The 26,234-nt window shown below is 43.9% G+C and overlaps 1 protein-coding gene across 6 annotated transcripts in view; it reads right to left on the bottom strand.

Moving 5' to 3' along the window:
- Positions 1-13,361, bottom strand: part of MYO6 (myosin VI) — a 112,718-nt gene extending 99,357 nt beyond the window's left edge. For 4 of the 6 annotated variants that reach the window (XM_054821267.1, XM_054821268.1, XM_054821269.1 and 1 more), the window contains exon 1: positions 13,126-13,270. The gene's annotated coding sequence lies outside the window, so the exon portion shown is untranslated. Of the gene's footprint in view, positions 1-13,125 lie in introns of all 6 variants that reach the window. The other 2 variants (XM_054821266.1, XM_054821274.1) reach the window with 2 other exon arrangements.
- Positions 13,362-26,234: the final 12,873 nt, after the last annotated feature.

The raw sequence follows: 26,234 nt of genomic DNA, 5'->3' as shown, positions 1-26,234 counted from the left end.
TAGAAAAAATTCAAAACACAGTGGAACAGAAACAATTATGTGTAGAATAGAGACAAATTTGACCACAGTAAAGAACTCAGAGGGTTAGTTCAAGTCAGGCACTTCCTCAGGAACCCAGAAAAGCCCAATTCCTTTGTTCAGCAAGACAGACAGAGTAGTTAACGTGGGGTTCAGTCACCTTCCAGAGACCTATATGAAGTCTTGAGGCAACAACTCAAGAATAATTGAGTTCAAAAAGAGTAAGATGATAGTACAAAGCAGCACAACTGACACAACTCACAACCCACTGAACTAAAAAAAGCCAAAACAAAAAACCACAACCAACCCACAGACCCATTTTGCAAAATGCACCCACAGATGAATCAGTACCCTCGTCACACCATGTTAATGGGGACTCCACCTCTTTACAAACACTCACATTCCACCCTCCACAAGGGCATACCTGTCTTCAATTACAGGGACATACATGCTTCCTTTTATTGATTGAAGGACACAAGGTCTGAAGAATTATCTTATTATTTCTATTAATAAATAGAGGATATTTAAAAGAAGCACTCGGCTGTAGTTCAGAAGACTGAACTGTAAACCTGGAATATATTTTTGCCACAGTATTCCCCAAAAACCAAGAGCAGATGGTATTTCTTGCTTACTACACAGGAAGAAAATTTATAATATTAACCATCAACCTGACATTGCATTTCAGTATTAATGCTCTTTTAAAGGGAAATTCCTAATTTCCAGAGTTTCTGCTTTATTTGGGTGACTAGTAAAAAGAACTTGCTAGCTATAATGGTTTACTCTGACAAACTTAAAAAAAAAAATTGCTTCTTGAATAACTCAAATAACATGGGAACAACAAAGAAAACAAGAAATTAATCAAATGCCTTCTCAAATGCCTGCACAACCAGCCATAGCCATTTCCTATACTCCCTTCACAGACAAGGGTGAGCCATGCTGGCTAACCTCCCGGTGTCACAACCTAGGAAGGATACAAATCTAATTTTGCTAGAAGAAAAATACCACTGCATCTGGTCTGTTAAGAGGTAGTAATTTTTTTTTTTAATAAGTGACAAGTCAGCAAAATCTGCTGACGTTCCAGTTTAAGCACACACCAAAGAAGCACTAAGTATATTTCAAAGGTTATCAAAACAGTATTTGGTTTTTCAGCTTCTTCTGTAAGACTCATTCAAGTTTTACTGGATGCTCTAATTTAAATAATTTCTTCATGCATCGAGCAGCCTGTGCTCTGATACGGAAGCTTTTGACATCATTCTGGAAATGTATTCAGAGTGTGTCCTGTAATAACAGCATAGGAAACCCTAATACACCAGGTGTGGCTTCGGAGATGAATCCTGAGCCACCCAGGAAATGCCCTAATAACTATGGCAGCCCTCCTGTAAGCCTTTAGTGCTGCAAGGCTCTTGAAGAAGTTTTATACTGAACAAGATAAGGGAAGGGAAGTATAGGACAGAGGACTAATTTTTCCCCTGACCTGCCCTTCTATCGTAGCAGTGCAATAAACAATAGACCTTGAATATAGTGAATTATTTTCACCTTCTCTGGCACCCAGCTCCCCCCCCCTTTCTCTAGGTATCCCATAGTTTATCTCTTCTCCCAGCAGAAAAATGCTTTTTTGCTCTCTGAAGAGAAGCTCTAAAGTTTCTCTTTGCTTTCTAAACTCACATCTGTTGTTAAAACTGTCAGTTATCAGCAAGTCAAAAACTGTGGAAACGGCAGGATCACCGAAGAGATTTAAGCGAAAACATGCCAGCAGAAAGGCTCACATCCTAGAAAATCACAATTGATGCCATTCCAGGTAAGAAAAACTCCTTGAAATGGACTGTACTGCTTTTGGTTTTGGGGAACAAGAGGAGCTCCCCATCCTGCTGGGGGGCTGTGCTGCACCCCTGAGCCCAGCTGGCCAGCAAGGCTCTACCTGGAAGGTGACTCACATCTTCTCAGCCTCGTTCCTTCAGCATGCCCACAGCTCGGCAAAGCCACTGTTCCAGATCGTGCTTTCCCCGCATCACGCAGCTGCTTCTGCCTACACCACCCTGGTCAACACTAGCATTAATAATCTTGTACCTCTGGTACTGACTCCCCTTCTCAAGCCCGTCTACTCTAAACTGCCTCCCCCTTACACATTAAGCTACAGCTAAAATTAGCTTCTAAAGCAGATCTCTAGCTCAACGCAGCAGTATTCCCCCCACTTCCATTCTTCCCAAAACAGGAAAACAGATTGCTGCTTTGGCCTAGGAATTTAGTGAGTCCACACATACTGTGGGCAGCAAAAGTTCATAGGGGTTCTTTGTTGGGATGCTCTTGGCATGGTAACAAGGTGCTTCTGGTGACCCAAAACAAGATCAGTGCGATATCACCCAGTGCAATGATCACCGTGAGTAGCCAAAGGAGTCCCCAGCATGGCAGCAACCCACAACAGTCTACGACAACAAAAAGATCTCCTTACTGCTGACTCGGATGGGGAGCAAGCACGTTCCTCTGCAGAGCTTCCCAGGCTGTGCTGGGCACACGTGAGCAAGGCCTGCCGTGAGAGGAGTGTGACCCACAGCAAACGTGTCCTCCACGTCACTCTCCCAACCTCAGGCTAACGAGCAGGGGTAATTGTAGGTTGACAGCTTCCAAGTAATTACAGCCATCCCCAATGCAGCACTTACCAATATGACATTGGTCATCCTCAACAAGGGAAGGCAGAGTAGAGAAAAATATGGATTTTGATTAACACTCTTTCCAGTCCTTAAATTCTGCTTCCACCAGATGTTCTGCCCTGCATCTTTCCACTACCCTTCTCACTAGACACCAAGCCTGGCTGCCAAGTAAAACAAAACCCAGCATCTCTTTCATCCTTGGAAAACCGTACTGATGCAGCCAGTTTTACTTGCTCTATTGTACAAACTCCATTTGCAATCTATCTTGGTATATGCAGTCCACAAACCACGCGAAGCTGCATGCTCATTTGTAGGACTGACGCCATGCAAATCCTTCTCATTTCCAGCAAATTGTGAAACACAAAAGGCAGGATATCCTGGAAGCAGCAAAGTAAAAGAAGAAAAAAAAAAAACCCACAGAAAAGCAGGTGTCCTGGGAACAGTGCTTATGCAGGGCTTCTTTAAGGGCAGCGGCTGATCCTAAAAACAGAAGTCTGATTCAGAGGGAGCCACCTTGTGAAGCTGCCCACAAACACCTGCACTTGAAGCATCACGGATCCAGACCACACCTCCGCCACAGCCCGGATCACAGAGCGATCCAGGCAGATGAACGATGGACAAGACACAATGCAACCCAGGAAGCCAATCCAGGTGACATGCTAACAACATATAGTGGAGCATTCCTTACGTTTTACGCTCTGGTGAACTCCAAATGAACACTATCACATGCATCTGGGTCAAAATTTGACTGCCATTACATTCAACAGTGCAAAGAGGTGGTATCAGCTATCACTGAACCAAGGTCTGCATCCCGTGTATGACTCATTACAGCTTGAAGCACCCGAGCTCCGCACCAAGCCATTCCCGTCCCAGCTGGGTGGGGGCCCTTGGGGGAGAGCCCTGGTACCCAAAAAGGTGGAAATCCTCGCTCAGCTACAGGAAGACCTTTGAAGAACCCTTCATTCTTCTCCCACCTTTTCTTCTCCTGTCTTACCTGGATCCTCTCAAAACTCCTTGGCCATTTCCAACAAGACAACCAATGGAAATAAGAGATTTAGAGAGAATGCGCCAAGTCCTAGGGAAACATGAGCCAATTAGCTTCCATTAATTACGACTAACCACACCTCAGCACACCTTCAGATGTCACTCCAAAACCTTTACCTGTCTTGCGGTGAAATACTTAGCCCAAATTGCGAGGCCTCATGGCCTTCTTACACCCACGGCTGGCACACCCAGGGTCAGTGCCTGGGCATGTACGGGGGATCAGGCAGCATCTTTCAGCTGAGGAGGAAAACGTGGCTTTAAAGCCCAGCCCAGGCACGGTGGGAAGGGCAACCCCTGAAGTTAAACTGTTTTGCCTTCAGGCAGTCAAACCAGGGTTTTTCTTCCACTACAATCTTCAAGTGTTGCCTCTTGAATCTGCTTGGGTCCCTTTGGTCCTTTCCCACCTTGGCATCATCCTTCAGCCTTCACGTGTTCCTCAAGGAGCTCACTTCAAACTACTCTTCCTCCTCCTGCTAGTTTCCCTCTCCCCTGCTTCCACCTCCTCCCCAGGGCTAAAGCAGTAGTCGCTCAGCAAACACACCAGCGGCATAAAGTGGCCTTTGTGTGCCCTCTTCCCTCCCACGAGGATTCGTAAAGAAACCAGGATTAATACAGAAAACAACTCATCTCAAATAGCCAGTTTCTTTGAAACCATAAAAATTTCCACTTCCATCTGATGCACTCAAGCAGTCAGTACTTATTACTCACATGAATTCCTTATTTTTTATTTAAAAAAAACCAGGAAATAATAGAACTGTATTTATATAAAGGGATAAAAAAAAAAATTCTCCTTCCACAGAGCTCAATAACTGATCCAGGATCGTAACACAAGCTGCAACAGAAGCTGCAAAAGACAATTAAAAAAAAAAGTCTATGAACCAGCTTAATATCTTCAAACCCCTGCTAGGCTGACTACTACATGAACAGACACACAACTCTGTATCAGCAGAAACAAAGAAGCTGAACTCCAACACTTGGTAAAAAAAAGTACTTTCAGTTCCAAGTTAAAAGAAATCTGATGTAATATTTTAAAAAATACATACATGTATGAAAAATTGGGAAAGGCGACAAGGATTTAAATTGAAAGAGAATAATCCATAAGAGTCAACATATTATTTATCATTGCTGCTTTGGTGTTGAATATATATAATTTAGCATGTATCACAAAAATACCCATAGCATCAGATGCTGTATCATCGAAAGACTGTATTTTCATTTACAATAGGGAAGACTGTTACAGCCCCAAGAAAAGCAGCTACTTAGTCCACTGCACTGCGAAAACCACGTTCTGTGGGTGTTGACCTTTTGAGCAAGACATGACTTATACAGCATGATAACAGGCTAAGAAATTTCATGTCTAAGATTCCTCTCCCTAGGTTAATAAGAAAATATTTTCTTGAAAGGATTTAGAACTTCAAAGCAAAACATAAAACAACATCCAAAATTTGTTTCAGATTACCATCGGAAAATGATACAAAACATACTTGAAAAAGCATCCTTCCCCTAACCAAAGCTTAAAATCTGTTCCTGTATAAATGATCTAAAAATTACTAAGGTGTTACACTACTTTTGAAAAAGACCATAATGCATCTCCTAACAGTTGAAGAAAAAAAAATACTTTAATATATTGACATTCATGCAGTGAACCAAACACTGTCAAGGTCCACATAATCTGAGACTGAGTGTCTGACCATGACTAATTTCAAATGCTTGAGAAGATGCAAGAGTACTGTAAGGGGATGACAATTAAAGACAAAGATCATCACACTGTCTCTGAAACTTCTGTTCCTTCTGTGTACTTGCAGTTAAATGCTTTGTTCCCAACAGTTCCAACTCAAGACAACTATGACAGACAAGACTATTTCTCTTGTTTCCCAAGAACTTTGAAATTTGAAGCAATGCTCTTAACCACGGCCACAAGAAGATCAGCTACTGAAATCCATAAAAATCATTGAAGTCTTTGAGAAATGATCCCAGCAAAAAGCAAACAAGGACTATAAAGTGATGATGCAACATGCACATGTATTCCCACAAATGAATACACAGCTGGCAAGTCTGGGTTTTGAAAAAAAAAAATTAAAAGAGGAGGACAAAACGGGCCTGGCAGTATGCTCATTGATAGGAAAGCCAACGAGTATGGGAGAAGGAGAAACAGCAGCATCCCCATAGCATTCGCATTAGTACCAGTTCTTGCAGCAGAGCAGAGATACAACATGCTGCAGAATGCCATTTGTCTACCCAAGCACCTGCCGAAAAGGCTTGCTGCATGAACACAGCAAAGGCTTTAAAGCAATCAGCAAACGCTGCAAAAATAACAACTTACTACGAGCCCATAAAACAAGACAAAGATTTGACTCATTAATTTTCCTATCTTTATAAAGGATCCCAGGTAAGGAAAAAACAAACAAACGAACACCAAAAAAACCCCCCCAAATCCCCACAAAAGACATTCCTCCCCACCCCCAAAACCACCACATGTACTAAACCCAAGTATTCTTATCTTTACACAGTAATAAAAGTCCACGTTATCTTAGGGCCCTCTGGAGTCCGTGATCTTTTAAAATCCTTTCCGGTCCTACTGTTATGACTCTGAAATTCCCTACATACACTCTGTATCTGCATTTCTCTCTGCAACAGGGCTATTGGAGACACTTCTGTACCTTTTGGTAGAGGCAACAAGGGTTACACGGGTTTAAGAGACTGCAAAATCTGCTGTAGTTTCCTGAGAGAGCGTGAGCTGAAGGGGTGACAGCTTAGCACCCTGAGAGGGGTAAACCCCTCAGCTGCCTCCCCCCCATTTCTGCTCCTCGCTACATGCTCCTGCTGCCCCAATGCATAAGCTCTGAAATGCCTGATGTCCCTCTGCGACAGGGTTACGGAGAAGAGAAAGGCGATGGGTTTTGTTGCTTTCTGCAGAGCCAGCAGTTTGCACGGAGGTGGGGAAGAGCCCAATGACCATCGGCGCTGCTGGGAAGGGAGCAAAGGGGAGGGCGCAGCCGTGGGAAGGTTTCCTTATTTCGGGGGGGCCAGCGAGCAATTAATTACATCAGCCCAACTACTCACAAAATTACAACCCTAGGGAATCATTAAAACATGAAGTTATTAAAAATATTTGTTAGCCTCTTCATTCCTGAATGCTTTGATCCCTGTCCTGGAAACCTAACAGCACAGAAACAGGGCCCTACAGCCCAGGAGCTTACCACACACCATTCACCCGTGAACCAGCTACAGAAAATCCCCTGCCCAAAAGTCTCCAGTGCCTCCCCTCAAACCAGCAAGAGTGCCACGGTGGGCAGGTTCAGCGTGCCTGCACACAGCGCTCACCCAGCTGAAAAAAAGGAAGACACAGCAAAATAGCCAATCTTTGCCACAGAGGATTCTGTGAAAGATTTTTATTGCTACCACCTCACCTCTGCTACTATAGAGTGGGTTTGATGGGCTGCGCTTAAATAAATCAGGAAAGAGCGAAGAGTGGGTGGGAACTCGCTCAGGGGTCGTGCTAGAGGACTGCAGAAGGACACACTGCCCTGACATGGGCAGCTTCTTCTGGAACACGGCTATTACAGTATCACCTTTTAGTCAGGTTGCTCTGGATGCAAGGCACTAAGAAGGAACCCGAGATGACCAAAACCTTGCCAAGTGTTGCAATAACAGAGTACGGCAGATGAGAGGGATGGAGTTCTGGACCACATAGATCACGAGCTGGACTTGCTGAAAATACAAAATATCACAATACTTACAAAACTTCAGGTCAGGCCTGAAGGATCCATAAAAACACTTCAGATATAATTCAGAAAGCTGCTGCTACCAATACAGCCGCAGATCTTGCTGATATTGGAGAGATTTTTGTGAACCACTTATTTTGTTATATCCCCTGCTTCTCATTTTTTTCCCCAAATTTCAAATCAGTCTGCTAAACATTGTTCATTACAAAGAAAACAAATTTGTTCAAGAAACTAAAGAATTAGTCAATATGTAAATAATACTGTTAATTTGATTGTCATTTAACTACCTTTGCACAATAAATTCAGCAAGCTCATTCAAGGCACATTGCTTCAGAAAACAAAGAAAAGTTTTCTTTTATGTTAAAAAAGGCCTTTTGTTGAGTATTTACAAATCCAGAGTTCACTCAGACTTCCTGCTGACAACTCTGGGAATTTCTCTACTGATTTTTCTGAGAGCAGACCGGGCCCTGAGAGATGCACGTAGAGATGTGGCCACCCCAGCTTCGGTAGCCCTCACAACAGCTCCGTCCAGCACTGCAAGGGCTGGATCCCAGTTTGGAGACTGGCCCCATTCTGCCTTTACCGCTGTGGCCAAGCGAACACAACAGCAGCAGCAGCACTGCGAGCGGCACGTATGGAAAATGAGGTTTACCCCCAGGTGCCTCACCTTTCTCTCTCTCCTCAAAGCAAGCACGAACTGTCCTTTACCCACCCACTTGCAGAGCGAGGGAAGCATTCAGCTGACAAGGAAAGACCTCCTGGCTTGATAGAAGTGCCTCAGGAGTCGCAAAAACTCTGGGTACGACCTGCAGCGTAGTCACGGCAGCACAGATACCATCCCACGCTCACCAAGCGTTTGTGCTTGCCATGCTACTGACAGTAGCTGCAATTTAGCTTGCGGAGCTGCAGCATGCCTGCAGGAGCTGCAGCCAGCACCGTGTCCGCAGAGTAAATGCTGCCTGGGTCCAACTCACTCCCTTTTCACTGGGAAGAAGTTGGGGTGCCGCGGGGGGCTCCCAAACCACCTTCACGAGGCCATGCTAAGCGCTCCATGAGTGGCAACAGGCTTTGCCTTTGAGCCGTGGCGTGCAGCACAGTGGCAGGACCAAACCAAACCAGCCCTCCCCGGCCCCATCGCTCTCTGCTCCGTTTTTGCATGCTGTTCAACAAAAGAAAAACAAGAACTCGCTTTGGCTAAATCAATTTTTTTTTAATTGGTATTCTAAGATAGTCACTTATTGAAAGACAGAATTAGCGCGTTCTTTCCAATAAAATATATACTATTAAATATGTACAGTCATTACTTACAGAAATCATTCTGCCAAAGATTAAAAAGCCCACAGATTTATTTGTCGTCTTCTTGCCATCAAAACCTTAGGAAAAAACCATGAAGGCTGCTGATACTTCACATTTGCAAAACTGGTATTTTGGGGAAAAAAAATCCACAGACTTCAGTTCAAATGCTGTATTTTTTCCATGTATTCTTTAAATTATTATAGTGTCTATCAATACTTCAGAAACATAAGTCTCAGTCACTAGTATTTACTACAAATGTAATACAGTAATTACAAGTAACAGTAAAGCAAAAACCTACATAGATGGCATGCTACATTAAAATGTTAAGTGATTTTTATCTGCTCATGCATACTTCAAAAAACAGATTCAAAATGAGGGTACCTAAAGAACCACACACCACTTAACAAATCTGATTTTTTTTTTTTTAATAGGATGGCAGTTCTTTAATAGTGTTTCAGAACAGAAGGTGCTGTAGCCTTTGGACACAGGTTATGAAGCCACGTGCAGTATATATAACAGTAGATGATGAATACCTCAGGTTTTATCCCTCTGATTTTCCTGGTTTAAATGACAGTACGATCCTACACCTACATTTCCTACGGGATTATGGGCTACACTCCAAAACCACAACATTTTGCTGTCGAATGCAATAGTTTGCCTCAACACTATTTTAAAACTAAATGCGTTAAGCTGTAACATCAGATGATCAGCAATTATTGAAAGATTCTAGGTCTTTATCACAGAAACTGCATTTCTTTTGAGCACTAAAATTACTTTTTCAGCATAAGCTCAGGCCAGAATACAGACAGCACCTGAAGAAATCATCAAGCTCAACTCCCTGTGCGAGACCAAGTAAAACAGTCATGAGGAAAGTCTTTAATATAACCTTAACACAAGTCTTATTTGACTTTCAAAAACCTTTGCAAAAAGGGGATTGCACAACCTTGTTCCAGTTTTCCCCAATGCATAACAGATTTTAAAAACTACATACAATTTTTACAAACAAGTTTCATCTTTGTCAATACAGTCACTGACAGAAGGACACAGACCACTTCTCACTAATTTTAAGACTGTAGCATCTTCTTGTCCCCTCATCTCATCCTCTTTCTGCTGGAACCGAGCTTGTCTAGCCTTTGTAGAACACGCTTTCCAAACACGGGTGGTTTCTGTAGATGATGCTTTCCAAACCCTTCCTAAGTCTTGATGACCATTTCTGCCACATTGAGATGTTTGCATTTATCTTTCTTAAAGGGCTGTGACCAAAACTGAACACGTTATCCTTTTAACTTAAGCTTCACTAGTACGAAAAGTTAAATGATAAACTTTAACAGTACTGCATCCCATTGCTTATCATGATTCCCCATAACCCTCAGATCTGCTTCCAAGTTGACTATATCTATGTGCACTATGGGATTTCCTTCCCGAAAACAGCATCCTGTACTTGAATACAGCCATCAAATATATCAAAAACCTCGTCCCTCAAAACAGAGCATCAAAAATGAGGCCTGAAAGCCCTACTCGATCTCCTTCAGACTTTGTGCTAATTCTGTTGATCAAAGACATCAAATGACAACACCAAGTATGAAGGTGCCAGAACTGCCCCCGGCACCACTTAAGCTGACTTCCCAGTTTGATGGCAACGCATAATCACTCTGGGAGAATAATCATCCAGAGCATCTCTAGACCTGGTCCCTTTGGCTCAGCTGTTCTCAAACACTTCAGATGAATAAATAATTTTCCTAAGAGCAGCCCTACTGGGTCAGACATCAGGTGTGTTGTCTCCAGTATGCTGCCTGCAGTAGGTACTGCCTGAAATTCATATAAAAATTTGGTAAATACTTGACAATACTTTCCTAGTATTGTCCCAGGCTCCACATGCAGCTCAGTGACTCCCTGAGCTACCAGAGGTGCTCTGTACAAGCTAGCCTTGGAGGATTTTTCTTCCATTAATTTGTCCGGCTGCTTTTCAAGTCCCTGTAAACTTTCGGTATCCACACACTTCAGAAAGGATTTCCAAAGCTTAACTACACATTGGGTCAAAACCACAACACACCCCTTTTGTTCGTTTTGAACATGCCAGCTTAATCTGACATTTCCACATTTTGTACTGCAAGTGACAATAAAAAGTTAGTCCCTACTCAACTTTGCCCCATCATTCATGAGACCGTCAAAATTTCTAAAACCTCAAAGCCTTCCTCAGACCAGCATTATCAAATACCAAGAGAACACGAAGGTTAGATTGGGTCACAAAGCCTTCTCCACCCCTGCAGACCAGGCACAAGGAAGCACTGCTTCACCTTGTTTATGAGAACATTATGGTTAATGGGTCAAAATGCTGACCCAGTATCAAAACAAAGGCGCATGTCGATCCCGGATCCTGAAGGACACAGTACTTAGCGCAGATTATACATGAACACCCACTCAGGCTAGAAATATGGGGGTGGGGAAATTAGTTCAACTTACTTACATTTTCTGCAAGCTAATACCGATGTGGTTTTAATTCAGAAAGCTATTAAGCCTTGCAGCAAACTTTACTGCCTTTATGTTCACAAGACTGGCTTTATAGCCTCACAGTCAAAGGCATAACTGTACCATCACTAAATAGTTTATTAACTTATACACATTAAAAACACACCTGCTAAAAATACAGTTAAGCTAAATCCCAATTTCTACATTAGTAAAAACAACATCTCAAAGGTTTCTAACTCGTGCTCTGACAATTTCGGTATTTACTCTTCCACCTCAACAATACTCTGATCTTTCTTTTGCAGTTATTTTATAAACCATACACTTCATAGTTAACTTGTACATTAGCACAGTTTTATGATATTCAAACAAATACTGCAAGAAGACATTTGCTTATACTTTTAAATTTGCACAAGGATCATTAAATCATTTCTATTCATTTTGTTCCTTTCTAAATAATTTTCTATTTATTGTTATTGGGCTTTTTTCACTAGCATTTCCCTCTGTCTTGAAAAGAAAAAATGCAGAGTCCGTCTCTACCCTGTTAATTTGTCACGTTTGCAAGAGAAGGAAGAGAGCCCCATGGCCAACCTTTGTACTACTCTGATGGCTGTGAACCCAGTTCATAGGCCGCTCGGCAGCCCAGCAATGCCAACTGAACTGTAAGAAATTAGATCACCTCAAAGGTCTTTTCCTTCCAAGAGCAAGACAGGACGCAAGTCACGACGTACTACTTCTCTCCATCTTTGTAAAAAAGGGCTGACAACCAGCAATATTTAGATGAAATAATAGCTAACAACCATCCTTTTATACAACCTGTAATCTATGAATTTAGCTATCTCAACCTCACGGGCCTCTGGTATCATTAGGATTTTCCAGTTAGGAATCTGAGGGCCAAGTATCAGGCAAACATCAACAATAAATTCGCTGCGTTGCAAGTTGTATTCAAGTGATGGGCCGTCAAGGGGACCAACCTTTTTGTGTTTTTCTATTCAGTAATGAATGCACGTTACAGGGACGGCTATCAGTTTTCAGTAGTACATCACACTTACGCACGCTGCTTTCCAAAAACACAGGCTGCAAAAGTACTTCAACGAGAAATACTCCAAGAGATGTTTTGCAATTGCACTACCAGTCATATTGTGTTCGGCTGATCAAGGCTGTAAAAAATTTCTTTTCTGTGACAAGGACAATCCTACCAGCACAGAAATGTTTTTGAAAAAGGAGAGGCGCTCAGGTGAAACTCAGCATGGATAGCACTTTACAGAGGATGATACTAAAATTAAAAAAAACCAAGCAACACAGGAAAGAAATTCCCATGACAGTTCATTTAAGGAAGCAAAGAAAAATCACTTCGGACTGCAGTTGTCCCTAAGCGGGCAGGTCCGGGTACCGCACACCCACCCCGGAGAGGCTCTTCCCGGCCCGCACCAACAGGTCGCTCCCCCGGAGCTCCCGGCCCTCCCCGAGCCCGCTGACCCTGGGGCCGGCGCCAGGACGGGTCTTGTGCCGCGACACCGGCGGTAGGATGTTTCCCTCGTCACCGAGGCGGGTGAGGTGAGGGCTACCGAGCGCGACAGCCGCCCCATCCTCTCCCCGCAGCGCTCGCCCCCCAGCCCCCCTCAAAGAAGTATCCGCCGCTGTAGGCGCCGCTGCAGAGGACGCCTACCCCCGCAAAGCCCCGCTCCGCCCGACGAAGCCCCTGCGAATGCCTCGCCGGGGAACCGATCGCACCTGCCGCCGGGCTGGGCCGCGCCGCCCCGGAGCCGGGCGGGAGGCGCCGGCGGGGGGAGGCGGCGGGGCAGCGCGCCGCGGCCAGGCCAGAGGGCCGGCGCCCCCCCACCGGGCGGGAGGAGTACGCGGAGGGGCGGCGGGGGAGGGTGAGACGGAGCAAGGGCCTGCTGCGCCGTCCGACGCCGCGTCCTTACCTGCTGCCGCGCTCGCCACCCGGCTGCCAGCCCTGCCGCCGCGGCTGCTGCGCTGCTCTGCGCCGCCCCCCGCCGCCCGGCACGGCACGGCCCGGCACGGCCGCCCGGGACGTCAGCGCCACAGGGGCAGGCCGAGGGCGGGGGCTGCGCCGGCGGGAGGGGGAGGAGGCGGTGGCGGCTGGGAAGCCGGGCCCGGGGCCGCCGGCCTTCTCTCTGCACCGGCGCTGCCTGGTGGGGAACCCCGGCCTGCGCTGCCCTGCTGCCCCGGGACTCCCTGTGGCCGCCCCGGCCGGTACGGGCAGGGCAGGGCAGGGCCCGACGCCCCTCGGGCTGCCCGCCCCCGCGGCCTGCACCCTCCCGCAGCAGGAGCTGTTGTTCAGGGGCTGGTTTGGGGTCACGCCTTGCTTGAGGCCGGCTCGCGGTTGTCCTGGGACAGGTTGGGTTTTCTCCTGTTTTTTTCATCAGTGCGGTGACTCAAGGGTCAGGTTTTGTGTTGTCTTTGTTTTAATTAACCATTACCCGGTAACGAAAGGTACAGGGTAGGTGGCAGCTCTCCTGCTGCGGTAAACCATGGAAGTCTGAGATGGTTTAACCCCCGGTTCCTCCCCCCGGCCCAGGCCCTGTGCTGTCCCTGCCCTCACGGCCCCGGGGACCCACCTTGACAGGTTTTACAGGGGCAGGAGCAGCGATGGTTGTGCCCGCTGCTCCATGGTGGAACAGCGTCCGCCTGCCCCAGCCCTGTCCCCTCCGACCCTGCCACCTTTCCCCTGCCCTCCATGGCGGCCCTGCGGGATTTCCCTGGCGCCTGCCTACACCAGCTATTCTTCCCCGTGGCTGGTGCAACTCGGGAGAGCGGCTCGACTGGACGGCATTACATTGCTCGGCCGCGGTGTCACACCACTGATGGCACCCACAGCCGCCCCTCCCTGACGAGCCATGCTGGAGTTTTGTGTTGCCTTCCCATCCCTCGGCTTTACGAGCATTCATTCCCAGCATCACCCGCTGGTTTGTCACCTTTTCCGTAAACACTTCGCTTCTCTTTACGCAATACTTCACGAGTGGCACAATGACCCTGACTGTATGTGCAAAGCCTCTTTGCTCTCCACTCGATGGCCATAAAATTCTTCTGTATTCTGCTGACAGAGGAAAACAAACCAGTTCATACTTCAAAATCTCTCACATTTCCCTTAATCTTGCAGCCCTAACTACCTTTCTTTAGGCAGGGCGTGCTTCACTGCGTCCTTTTTGAGTGTTTGGACAATGCCAGGGACATTGTGAGCACAGCTGCTAGCTAATAAATAATTTAAACAAAATGTTTTCTTTTGGCCGTATCACCCCCTGTAGATACGATAGCGATAACGATGCCTTGGCCTCTTTTAGGGGATAAAGAGAAAGCCCAGAGGGTTCTTTAGGGAAGGGGTTCTGTCAGGGATCAGTGTGGATGTACACGTGGAGAGGAACATGGGAGTACACAAAGCGCCTGAGTAATCCTGCATCCCGGGCAGAGCACGGGTGGAGTTAAATCCTGTGTCCAGATTAACATTCCTACGACTCCTGAAATGTACTATGAGCTCATGCTGGTTTTTAAAACATTCCACACGCCTGCAAAGCAGCAAGGTGAATCCCACAGTTGCAACTTCACCTGACGTAATTTAGGAACGTTTAACAATTTGGACAAATCAAAATACTGTATAACTTCTAGAGAATGGGAGTTTGCCTGTAGCATTACCTTTCAGGGCAGTACTTTGTATGTTCAGCCTTACCTTTATTTGTAAAAGACAGATAAAGATAATTATTATCTGGGAAAACTTAAATGACTGGACAACTAAATAAAAATGTAAATTTGCTGGCTGGATAAAATGGCAAAACAGGATACAATGTCAGGAAATGGTCAACAAAATATTTTCAGTGTAAACAAGCCAGTCAGTTCCACGGTGCCGGGGAAGCCAAGCAGTGCTGAGCACTATCTCTCCATCTGACATGCCGCTCCCTCATCAGGAGGGGCACGTCCCTACTCTCTCTCCCCTTTTTTCTCCCTGGGAAATCTAAAAATAACCCTAGACACTGCAACGTCTGTTCTGTAAATCTTCTGGGAAAATACAGGAAAACTAACACACAAGTAAAATCTGAGTGCAAGAACTTCAACCTAAGCAAAAGGAGGGGAAAAAAAAGATGGAAAGAGAACACAAGGCAAAATGTATTTTACTGTACCCCTTCCCTGACATAAGAAGGCAGGCAGGAAGCATTTCCAGTTTCATTCCTGGGAAAGTTGGACCAACCTCTGTAATTTAACCCTAACAGAGACTTTTCAGACCACCAGGAGCAGCGTGGCTGGAAACGCCAACCAAGTTTTGCTTAATAGCTGTCTAAGGGACAGACGCAGCTGGAGGCTGGGAGGGAGAGCAGAGCGCCTTCAGCATCACCCTCTTCCTCCTGCACCTCCAAACGTCAGGCGGGGGAAACAGCAGTGGAGGAGCATCCATTCACAGTCGCAACCCATAGGTGAGGTTTGTGGGCACAGCTTTTACTCAGGGGCGGGTTCACACTGTACCCGTCAGACCACGAGGGTCTGTTGTGATGAACAAGAGATACCATGAACAAGAAATATATATTAGCACCATCTTAAATGTGCAAACGCAATATCCTGGACAGCCTACCAGGAGTCCTGCGAGCGTGCCAAAGGCAGAGAGATCACTGAGACAAGGCAGCACGACATCATAACAGGACTATCGACATGCACACGCACCTCTTTGCTGTAGCCCTGCTGCAAAGAACTGACAGTATTCCAGATGTCCAAGGTATCTTTGTTCACCTGGATATTAAAATTGAGTATTTTAATATGAATTCAGGTTGTTACAGATTATAGTAAACAGTTTCTGTCATTAAAGTTGCCACATATTTTAAAAAAATATAGATTAATTGTATGCGCCACTGTATTTCATCAGAGCTGATGAATGGTAGTTTGGAAGGATGAGCAGGTAAAGGGTCCCAGGTGACTTCTCAGAAAACCCTAGGAGAATATTATGTATGTTTTAATTTCAAAGAATATCACACAAGGTCCTGGCTATTTAAATCTCATGGAAGTGAACTCTTGTGTATAATTGAGTCGATAAAGATTTAGACCATTCAGTACAAATACAAAAAGGTAAAGGCTCTCACGCTTGCATGGCTAGAAATTGCACGCCTGAAATGGTTGTTCTCAAGTGGTTAGTATTGTGTGTGTTAAGTTTCTCTCCTCACACTTTATTCTGAAAAATTAAAGGCAAAAAATCAGGTTCGACATCGACTACAAGCCTTTACTGTATGCACCCCTTCAGATGGAGAGCTTGTGTTTAAATCACATTGGCATTACCAGGGTTTCTCTGTGGATTACACATAGCTACAACTGTTTTACACATTGCATGTAATGAGTAAAGTTCTGCCTGTAAAAACGTCCATGGGCGCTGACTTAAATCACAGCCAATGACTTAATGAGGCCAGAAGTTCATTTACTTTACATTGTTTTGTTGGCGTACTCTAAATATATACGAATGTGATGTAATTACACTGAATCTGTGTCATGTGGTCATGTTAAAATATCTCACAGCTTGTCAGCATTAACTCTTGGAGTTTCCAGACTGTTGAGTATTTCAGTTTAGTGCCTTGGTACCCCCTAAAATGATGTTACAGTTTTACAATCAGTTTCTGAAAAAACCTAAACCTAAACTCACTGGTTTTAAAGGCGTTTTGGATGTACCCATGCAGAGTTTCCCAGTGCAGCTATCGTAGCTGCCAGCACAGTCCTGCTGGCACAGTTTATCTCTTATTGTCTGGAGGAAGGCTAGCTTGCGCAGATGTTTGCAAAAGAACATTTCTAACTGGCTCAAGGTTTAGCAGCTGACGTTCAGAGACAGAGAAAGAAGCAGAAAATTTGCTGGGGTGGTAGCAGTAGTTGGTAGCTTACCAACTCCAGGATGACCTTCCTTTCAGAATTAACCTTTGATTTCTTTCCAAGGAGGCTTTCTCTAGATAAGAGCCACTCGTTACCTTATCATGTAAATTATTTACTGGAAATTGGTGTGTGAGTCTTATTTTATCTGCTCCCTTTCACTTAGTGTTATGTGCACATACATAATTCTCTGATTTTGACAGCTAGGAAATTATCCTTTTTTTCCCCTCTTTCTTCCCAGTAGACTTCACATGAACCCCTATTTTGACTACACCTATTTTTTTTTTAATATTCTGACTTTCCACAGGCCTTCTCTATTCCAACTGCTTTGAGTTACAAAAAAAATTAGACATTATTAGATATTATAGAGCTTCTGTTTAAATGTTTCTTTTCAATTGGTAAGTAGTTTCTTCTTTTCTGTTATCAGGCGACGTGTTAGTTAAGGAAGGTTGATGGGTTTGCATTTCCACCCCTAGCAACGTGTTTCTGAAGCTCGGGTTTTTGACTGGGAGTAAGTCTCTTGGACTGGCGCCATTTTTTCTATTTCCTCTCTTTAAAGGATAACTCAATTAAGCAAATAGATTATTCTGAATTGTGGGTAGCTCCCGAGAAAGAGGCTTGCATAAATAATAGCATGAAGGTAGGTAAGAGGAATCCCTAACTCACCAGCTCGTGATCCTTCTGAAGTCCATTGCTTTTCGTTTCACTTCTGTGAGCAGATTCATTCTATAAACCCAAACGGTGAGGGACAGGAAAGTGAGATCACAGCACCCCAGAGCAGCTGGAAGATATTCCTGGAGTCATCCCAGTATTTGAGGGCAGATGGAATCCGTTCCTGGTGCAACACGTTTCATGTCTCTGGGAAAGGATTTGCTTTTGTTTTTGCTGAAGCTTCTCTCTGGCAAAGATATCATGGGCCCACTCTCACGCGTATTAAAAGTAGAATGAGCCCCACTGGTTTAGATATTTCATCTGGAGGACAGGGAGGAGCTGTAGTATAGGAATGAGAAGCCGGTAAAAGCCACAGAGATAACACACAATAGCAATTACCTTCTTTTTTTTTTTTTTTTTTTTAATTTTTGCCTCCCCCTCGTCCCCCCATGATCACCTATATAGATTTCCTTTTTGGTGATTAACAGCAATTGTTGATAAAATAACTGCAAGCTCACCTGAAAAGCAAAAGTAGCCTGCGGTGAACAGGTAACCTATAGGTGTCAGGCATAGGGCTGTTCTTCCTTCGTGGAGCAGAAGCTCCCCACCTGCAGTTAAATGAACTTCAGTATGGATGAGGTAGATCACAGCACTGACAGCTTCTCACACTTCTTAGGGAAGTGGAGATATTCTTTTAATGAATTCTGTGAGGATATTAACTGATTTTTAAATCTTCCTGTAAAGGCCACTGCTCATCTAGCATGTTCCCAAATGATTGTGTCCTGTTAAACATACTGTGAGGACTTTTCCTCCATTCCATTTCAGACATTTCATTTGCGGCAGTTTTAGCTTTAGCTTTTGAGCCAGTCTTGAGAAAGAAAAATTGAAGAGGAAGGAGTGATCCACTTGAAATTCTAACACACCTTTGGGCAGGGACCAGAGGAGGTCTAGCAGTAATCTAATCCACAGAATAAAAGGGTCAAGCTGTGGCTCTCCTACACTTCACACTGATGAAAGAAGCAAGAAAAAATATATAGTCTCAATTAAAAGGCAGCGTGAGGAACATGCTGCTAGGCTGAAAAGGAAGATCGCTAATGCTGCTGAGACAAGAATGAAATTCTGCAAAGCTCTTGCAGGCACTTCTGTCTAGCCCTCACATATCACTGCGGGGTCATTATATGGAACAGAGACCGTTTAATTTACATTGCTGGTTGAATAAATCCAGTCTCAAAGATGTAGATTCTGTCATTGATAACCATTTGGGCAAACCACTCAAAGGACTTGCCTGGGGACCGCTGCTGCATAAAGGAAGAATAATACTTTGCACAGAAGAAGGCTGCCAAAGCGGCGCGTGGTTTCAGCATCTCTCTCTCTTCCTTTGCAGCGCAGTTACGTGTGCATGTCAAATGCTATCAAAAGCACAGACAGACGAGATTCGCCTCCCCGTGCCCTTCCCGTACCTGCACTAGCTTGATTGCCTTAAACCTCACCCTGAGCGCTTTCCTGCTGGTGAGCAGCCCTTGAGTTGGGTTTTACACCCACACTTAAAATTCCCCCACCAGCTCTTCAGCCCCTCATGGTAGGACTTTTAGTACAAGATAAGGCAATCCTCACTGAGAAGTTAAATACCGCTGCAGCATCACGTTCTCTCCTGGCGTGCTTATTTAGCCCAGGGAGTGCCAAATTATCCGGTTCCAACTCAATTACTAAATGTGCTAATAATCTGAATCACTTATGTGTTCACAGACAGTTCTACTAATGGGAACCAGGTGGGAAAGACTAAAGATAGCCTGTTAGTTTAGTTAATTCCGTGTGAAAGCACGTATCTGAAACGTGCAGAATGACAACTCAATACTAGTAAGTGGACGGGTTGGGGGGAGGTTGGCTGCTATAGCAGTAGGGTCAGCTTCTCAGACAAATGAGTATGAACTTTGTGGTTAAAAATAAATTCAAAATCGAAAGAATTTCCTCCACTTCCCTGAACTCAGAGGATTTCTGACTATAGAAACAGGCTGATGACCACAGTAATTTAGCGCCACGTTGGCTGAAAAATGGGAGGACTGCATGAATAGAGTTTGGTATAGCAGCTGACTATGTAGAACACAAACTGAAGCTTGTCATATCAGCAAAAAGCAGAAATAATTAATAAATCACAAAAGTTAATATATTTGACAGGTTCTACTTTAAAGCATATCTAGCTTCTGTGTTTCCCCAGAATAGCTGCAGCTGAGTCATATTTCTATTTACCTTCTGAAGGTAAGGTCACCAAATCCTGGTGCCAGTAGTTATGACACTTTCTAACCATTTTATAAATACCTTTTACAAGAGAGTGAAGTTGCCTATTTAATTAATTTTTAAAGTTATTAGTTGAAAGACCTCTCTGCTGAACAGAAAGAATACCCAAATTATTCTAGAAAAATAGTAGGTATCAAAAATTGCTACATTTTGCTTTCAGTTGCTTATAACACCTTCACTAACCTTCAGCTGCTCAGTTTAAAATTTTCCAAATAAGATATTTGCTGGAAATTGAATCCTAGCTAAAATGCTTCTGCTCACAATGATGTTAAAGAAAAGTAATGCTAATTAAGCTTTGCAAGAAAGTTTCCTACAGACTTGTAGCGTAGATCTTAATTTGGCAAGCAATTTGTCTCTATGCCAGAGATGTGCCTTTTGCCATCGGTCTTGCAAAGGAACCAAATTTAGCCAAGCTATGAACTTCTGATGAACGTTACCTATGGGCAGGCCTTGACCCCTGTAGCTTCATTCCCAGAAGAGCACACCTGTAACTGCTGCCCAGGATTTCCTTTGTCTTGCACCTCCTGGGTTTGTCACACAAAGTACAGGAACTGAGAACAAGGTCACAGAATCACAGAGTGGTTGAGGTTGGAAGGGATCTCTGGAGCTCGTCTGATCCAACCCCCTGCTCAATCAGAGCCACCTAGAGGCAGTTGCCCAGGCTCCGATCCAGACGGCTTTTGAGTATCTCCAAGGAGAGGGACCGTTCATCAGGGAGTGTAGTGACAGGACAAGGGGTAATGGGTTCAAGCTGAAGGAGGGTCGATTTAGATCAGATGTTAGGAAGAAATTCTTTACTGTGAGGGTGGTGAGGCACTGGAACAGGTTGCCCAGAGAAGCTGTGGATGCCCCATCCCTGGAAGTGTTTAAGGCCAGGTTGGATGGGGCTTTGGGCAATGTGGTCTAGTGGAGGCTGTCCCTGCCCATGGCAGGGGGGTTGGAACTAGATGGTCTCTGAGGTCCCTTCCAACACAAACCATTCTATGATTCTATGATTCCATGACCTCTCTGGGAAACCTGTGCCAGTGCTCAGTCACCCTCACAGTAAAAAAAGTGTTTCCTGATGTTCAGAGGGAACCTCCTGCGTTTCAGTCTGTGCCCATTGCCTCTGGTCCTGTCACTGGGCACCACTGAGAAGAGCCTGGCTCTGTCTTGTTTGCATCCTCTCTTCAGGTGTTTATACACATTGATGATATTCCCCCCCGAAGCCCCCTCTTCTCCAGGCTGAACAGTCCCAGGTCTCAGCCGTTCCTCAAGGGAGCATGATCTAGCCACCTAATCATCTTTGTGGCCCTTGGCTGGACTCTCTCCAGTGTGACCACTGGAGAACCCAGACCTAGACAAAGTATTCCAGGTGTTGCCTCATCAGTGCTGAGGGAAACCTCCCTCAACACGATGGTGACTCTTCCTAGTGCAGCCCAGGCTACTATTAGCTTGCTTTGCAGCAAGGGCACATTAGTGGTTGATAGTCAGCTTGGTGTTCTCCAGGACCCCCAGGGCCTTTTCTGCAAAGCTGCTTTCCAGCCACTTGTTCCCCAGCATGTCCTGGTGCCTGAGGTTGTTCCCCACCAGGGGCTGGGCTTTGTACTCCCCTTTGAAGGTTCCCACCAGCCCATTTCTCCAGCTGTTGGGGTCCCTTGAGATGGCAGCACAACCCTTCAGTGTATCAGCCGCTCCTCCCGCTTTTGTATCACCTGCAGACTTGCTGAGGGAACCCTCTGCCCCATCATCCAGATTGCTAATGAAGATGTTGAGCAGTACATCACCCCTGGGATGCGCTGCTACTTACCAGCCTACAACTGGACATTGTACCACTGATCACCACCCTCCAGCTGTTCAGCTGTTATTCAAGACGCATCACTGCCTGCTCATCCAGCCCATACTTCCTCAGCTTCTCTGCTGATGGAGCTCCTTTGGCAACACAGGATCACGGAGGAAAAAGATAGCAGTGGCTATCTGTTTTTCTAGAGTGTAGATTGAAGAATTGAACTTAGAGACACGATAAAAGATTAACAGATGTAGAGCCAAGAGAGACTGGGAGAAGAACCAGGGCAGAAAGGACATCATCTGGGGTTTGGAAGGGAAGAAAGCAGCAAGGGATGAGCGGTGCTGGGGCCAAATCTGTAACAACTACCAGAACAAGTTCTCTCTAGAACAAAACTAAGATTGAAGCGCATCCATGTTCCTCTGCTTTCAGCAAACAACTGGAAAAGTCACTGGGATTTGTGCGCCATGTTTTTGTCTAGGTAAGCAAGAAAATGACAACATACCATGACTGCTTATGGAGTAACAAAAATCAGAATTGTGGAATTAGTTCTACGAGTGACCATCCTATACTGACGATGGAAGTCAGGAATATGCAAAATACACATTGAGTCAGTTACAAACACAAGCACTAAAAAAAGTACGAAGCATCCAAAAATTATTAAATTGTCCAAGGAACCTTAATTTAGTCCACTTGCATGTACAAACTTCTATATAATCACATGTAAAGTTTTCTCCAGATACCACTTCTCTCAATGGATGCTAAATCTAGTGTTTAGGGAACTTAAAATTTCACAGTAAAGACAACTATGAACTGTATCATTCCTCTTGTTCCCTGAGACAGTATGATAATGAAAAAAATATTTCTCATTGTTAAACCAACTAAATACCGCATTTCAGATGTGAATGCGTGACCCGTTGCTACAAGAAAATGATCTGATACTTGGCAAGTTACTTAAAAGTGTTTTCCAGTGGTCGTTAGCTATGGTCTTATTTTCAAGTGCCCAACTTGAGACGTTTAGGGTCAGACGTGCAGGAGTATTTGCAAAACCAAAGAAATCAAACGACAGCTCAATGCAAGTGCTGTAGAAAGCACTCACCTGCGTAGAGATCAGAGCAAAAATTGGAAAAGAGAACTAGACGCTCACTTTGGCACTGGCTTCTGATAATCTCAGTTCAATAAAGTTTCAATCTGGGCAAACAGTCCTCCCAACCACAAAATTAGTTTCTCTTTTCAAATAGCTAAGTAAACAGCAAACATCTTTTTAAGCTTACTTTTCAACACCCACAAGTGAGAGTAGCTGGAGTGTGAATTTCAGCAGTTTAGTTAGAGTAGCTTAGTTAAACTAAAATGCTTTAACCCCATTCCCTGAACTTCAGCACTCAATTTGCAAAATGGAGATAATGACATCAAGCAACTCTGACTGTGGACAAGACGGTGAAGTCAAGATCACCCCATCAAGCTCCTAAGTGGCCTGAAAATTTTAGTGTCTAAATAAAAGCACTTGGGTTAGACAATGTCTCTGTGACGAAGGGAACCTCCTTTGACGCGGAGAACTTCCTTCCTTGCTTCAGCCAGATGACTGAGACACAGGGATGCAAGATTCATTAATTCATTAACTGCGTATGAAAGATTGAGAATAATTCAGAGTAGCATGAAAAGCTCACAAAAATGACTGTACAGTAAGGTGTAGAGCAAAAAAGAACTAATAAATCCATTCAGGGAACACTGATTTTGCAAAACAACGGCCTGGCTTCCCTGGAGGGAAGAAAAAGCTGTATCACTTTCTAACTAAATATCATCAGCTGTGTACACACACACACATTCAACACATTAATCCAGGCATTTGTTAAAAATATCTTCTTGATTCTGGAACCTAAACATTCATTTTCAATGGAGGGATTCAGTGCAAATTTTGTTTGTTTAGAAATTTCAGTGGCCTTGTAGGATGCGGGGAAACCACGCAACTTCTCACGGCCTTTCACTGCCCTTCTGTAACACGGACAGATATTATGACCGTATTGTTTACAAAGCAGTTTAGCTTTCGAACCAAGGAACATTTAAGTAAGAAACATATTCCATTTGTTTGCGTTCCAGCGCAATTTCTGTCCTATTTATTGTCTGTGAGAAACATGTCAGGCTTTTAATAGTGCGCTTTGGGGGTTAGCCTGATTTTCTTCCATTACGGAACCCACACACTATCCAGCACGTTACTGATGTATAGCATGAAATAAATTTCCAGGCCTGAAGGTATAGAATATGAAGTTTTCTAGAGCTAAAATAATGACTCTGCTTCCAGCCTGCTGCATAAATAGTGAATTAATCCTAGAGCTTTAAATTCCCAACCAATTATTTCCTGAGAGTTCCTACAATTAATGTCGTAGGTTTGGTTCAATATATACCAACGTCCCTACGCAGGCTACCGCTGCGCTTCTCCTTACATACGCGTAAAAACAAAGGGAAACACAACGTTAGTTTTCCAAAATTTGAGTTAGGAAGGACAAACCTGATGTAAGCAGGCACCGTCACATAGCTTGCTTTAAACACTGTTATATTTGGAGGACAACAGGGGTAAAGGTTTGTGTAAGTTTGCAAACAACTGCTGTGAGTTGGCATCAGTATATTTAGTTATATTTAGTGTATATAAATATTTAGTTGACATCAGTATATGTGCAAAAGTAAACTGAGTTCCTAAACTTAGAAATATGGTTAAAGAGATACAGTTTTGTGTAAATAGCTGATAAACTTCACTAAGTTAAACCACTGGGGAAATCTAACATGCTTTAATTTCTGGAATAAAGACCAGAGTGTAAGCATTCCCTGAAAAGAAAAAAGAGCGAAAAAAAAAAAGACCTAGCAAAGAAACAGGCTGGCTGTTTGAATCTAGGTTGTGGCTAGCAATTACTCACACAACTGAATAAAAAATCCCTAAGGTATGATGCACATTACCAAGTTTCCTTTTGTAACCACGGGTTTGCATGGGTCCACATGCAAATTTGTTAAAAGTAAGCAAAATCTGGCCTGTCAGAAAACTACAACAGACCACAACAGAGAGTACAGTCATTTTCTAGATCACATCCTCACTTAACCAGACTGGAGCCTACAAAAGAGACATCTTTCATCCCACCTTTGAGCAGGCGTGATTGAGTGAAGCAGAAAGGATTCTGTTTAAAAACATGGTGGTGACAGATAAGTAAAATGGCTGTTACTGTTTTGAAGTTGTCGTTTGTAACATCAGCTCCCCTTTGATTTCCAGAAGTAGATTGGAAGAGCCAAACAGCTTGGGGAGGTGAAGAACCTTTGTGAACCCAAGTCACTGCACAGAGGTTCTTCAGGGTTACTGCGATGTAGAATTTAAGAAACACCGTTACCAGAAGTGCCATACCGAAATGAAATAAAATCTTTTATCCAGACTCCATGACTTATCATCATCACAGCCCTGAGAATCAGGGCTCCAAAGAACAAGCAGCTTTATAGCTACTTCTTCTGTTCACATGCTAAACCACAAGTATCACGTTATCAACGAAGGCCAATGTAAAGCTTTAACCAGTGCCTGAAAATATATTCTATTTAAAAATCCGAGTAAAAAAATTACAGTGCATTGGTAAACTAAAGAAACTGCTGCAGTTTCTTCATCAGAAAAAGTCTAGTAGAGTTCACTCCAATTTCCAGAGGAACTACGTTAACAGGAATTAAAAATCACATGCAAAAGCTTCTTGTTCTGCTTTACTCATTTGCTATGCAATACATAAATTAAAAAAAAAATATCAACAGCATGGTTTTCTCATCATGGTGATAAGTTTGTTTGATTTTTCAACTCCTTCTTTACCGCATGTTTTGGAAGTTAGATTCTCTGAAGACAAGAACTGCAGTGCAACCTGAAAAATCAACAGCACAGTTCTGTTCAAAGTCTCTGGTCTTTAAAGAGTGTGCTCTGTTTCTTAAGCAAGAAAAATAGGAATGTCACAAGGGACTACTTAGATGTCTCTCCTGCGTTTGCAGCTATCCTGCAAATGTGCACCCGAAGTACATGTATTTTTTATGCTAAGTAATCTAAAACTTTTATAAGAATTCTTAACTGTTATTCTATCCGACGTGAAAAACAATACAAACAGATACATTTAATTAGGTAGCCATCTGATACCTTAAACTGCAGAACGCAGTCATGCTCTTCTTAAAGCATTTGTAATCTTAAATCTTATAAAGGAATATACACAACTTATACTTTCCTCAGAGTGTATATGTTGCCATCTAATTATTAAACAAACATATCTAGTCCCCACCCCACCAACTTCCACCGAATAAATCTGATTCAGAAAATGCATTGTTAGATTGCAAAACACCGCACTATAGCTGGCCATTGTGTTCAGAACAAATACCTAACAAGCACATGCAACAGTGAGCTTTTTAAACCAAGTCAGTAAGGTTTTAAATAACTCATTCTTAATTCTGTGGGTTTTTTTCTATTAA

Source organism: Grus americana, chromosome 3, assembly GCF_028858705.1.
Source record: "Grus americana isolate bGruAme1 chromosome 3, bGruAme1.mat, whole genome shotgun sequence".
NCBI classification, from domain to species: domain Eukaryota; kingdom Metazoa; phylum Chordata; class Aves; order Gruiformes; family Gruidae; genus Grus; species Grus americana.
This window is presented reverse-complemented; position numbering and strand designations above follow the sequence as displayed.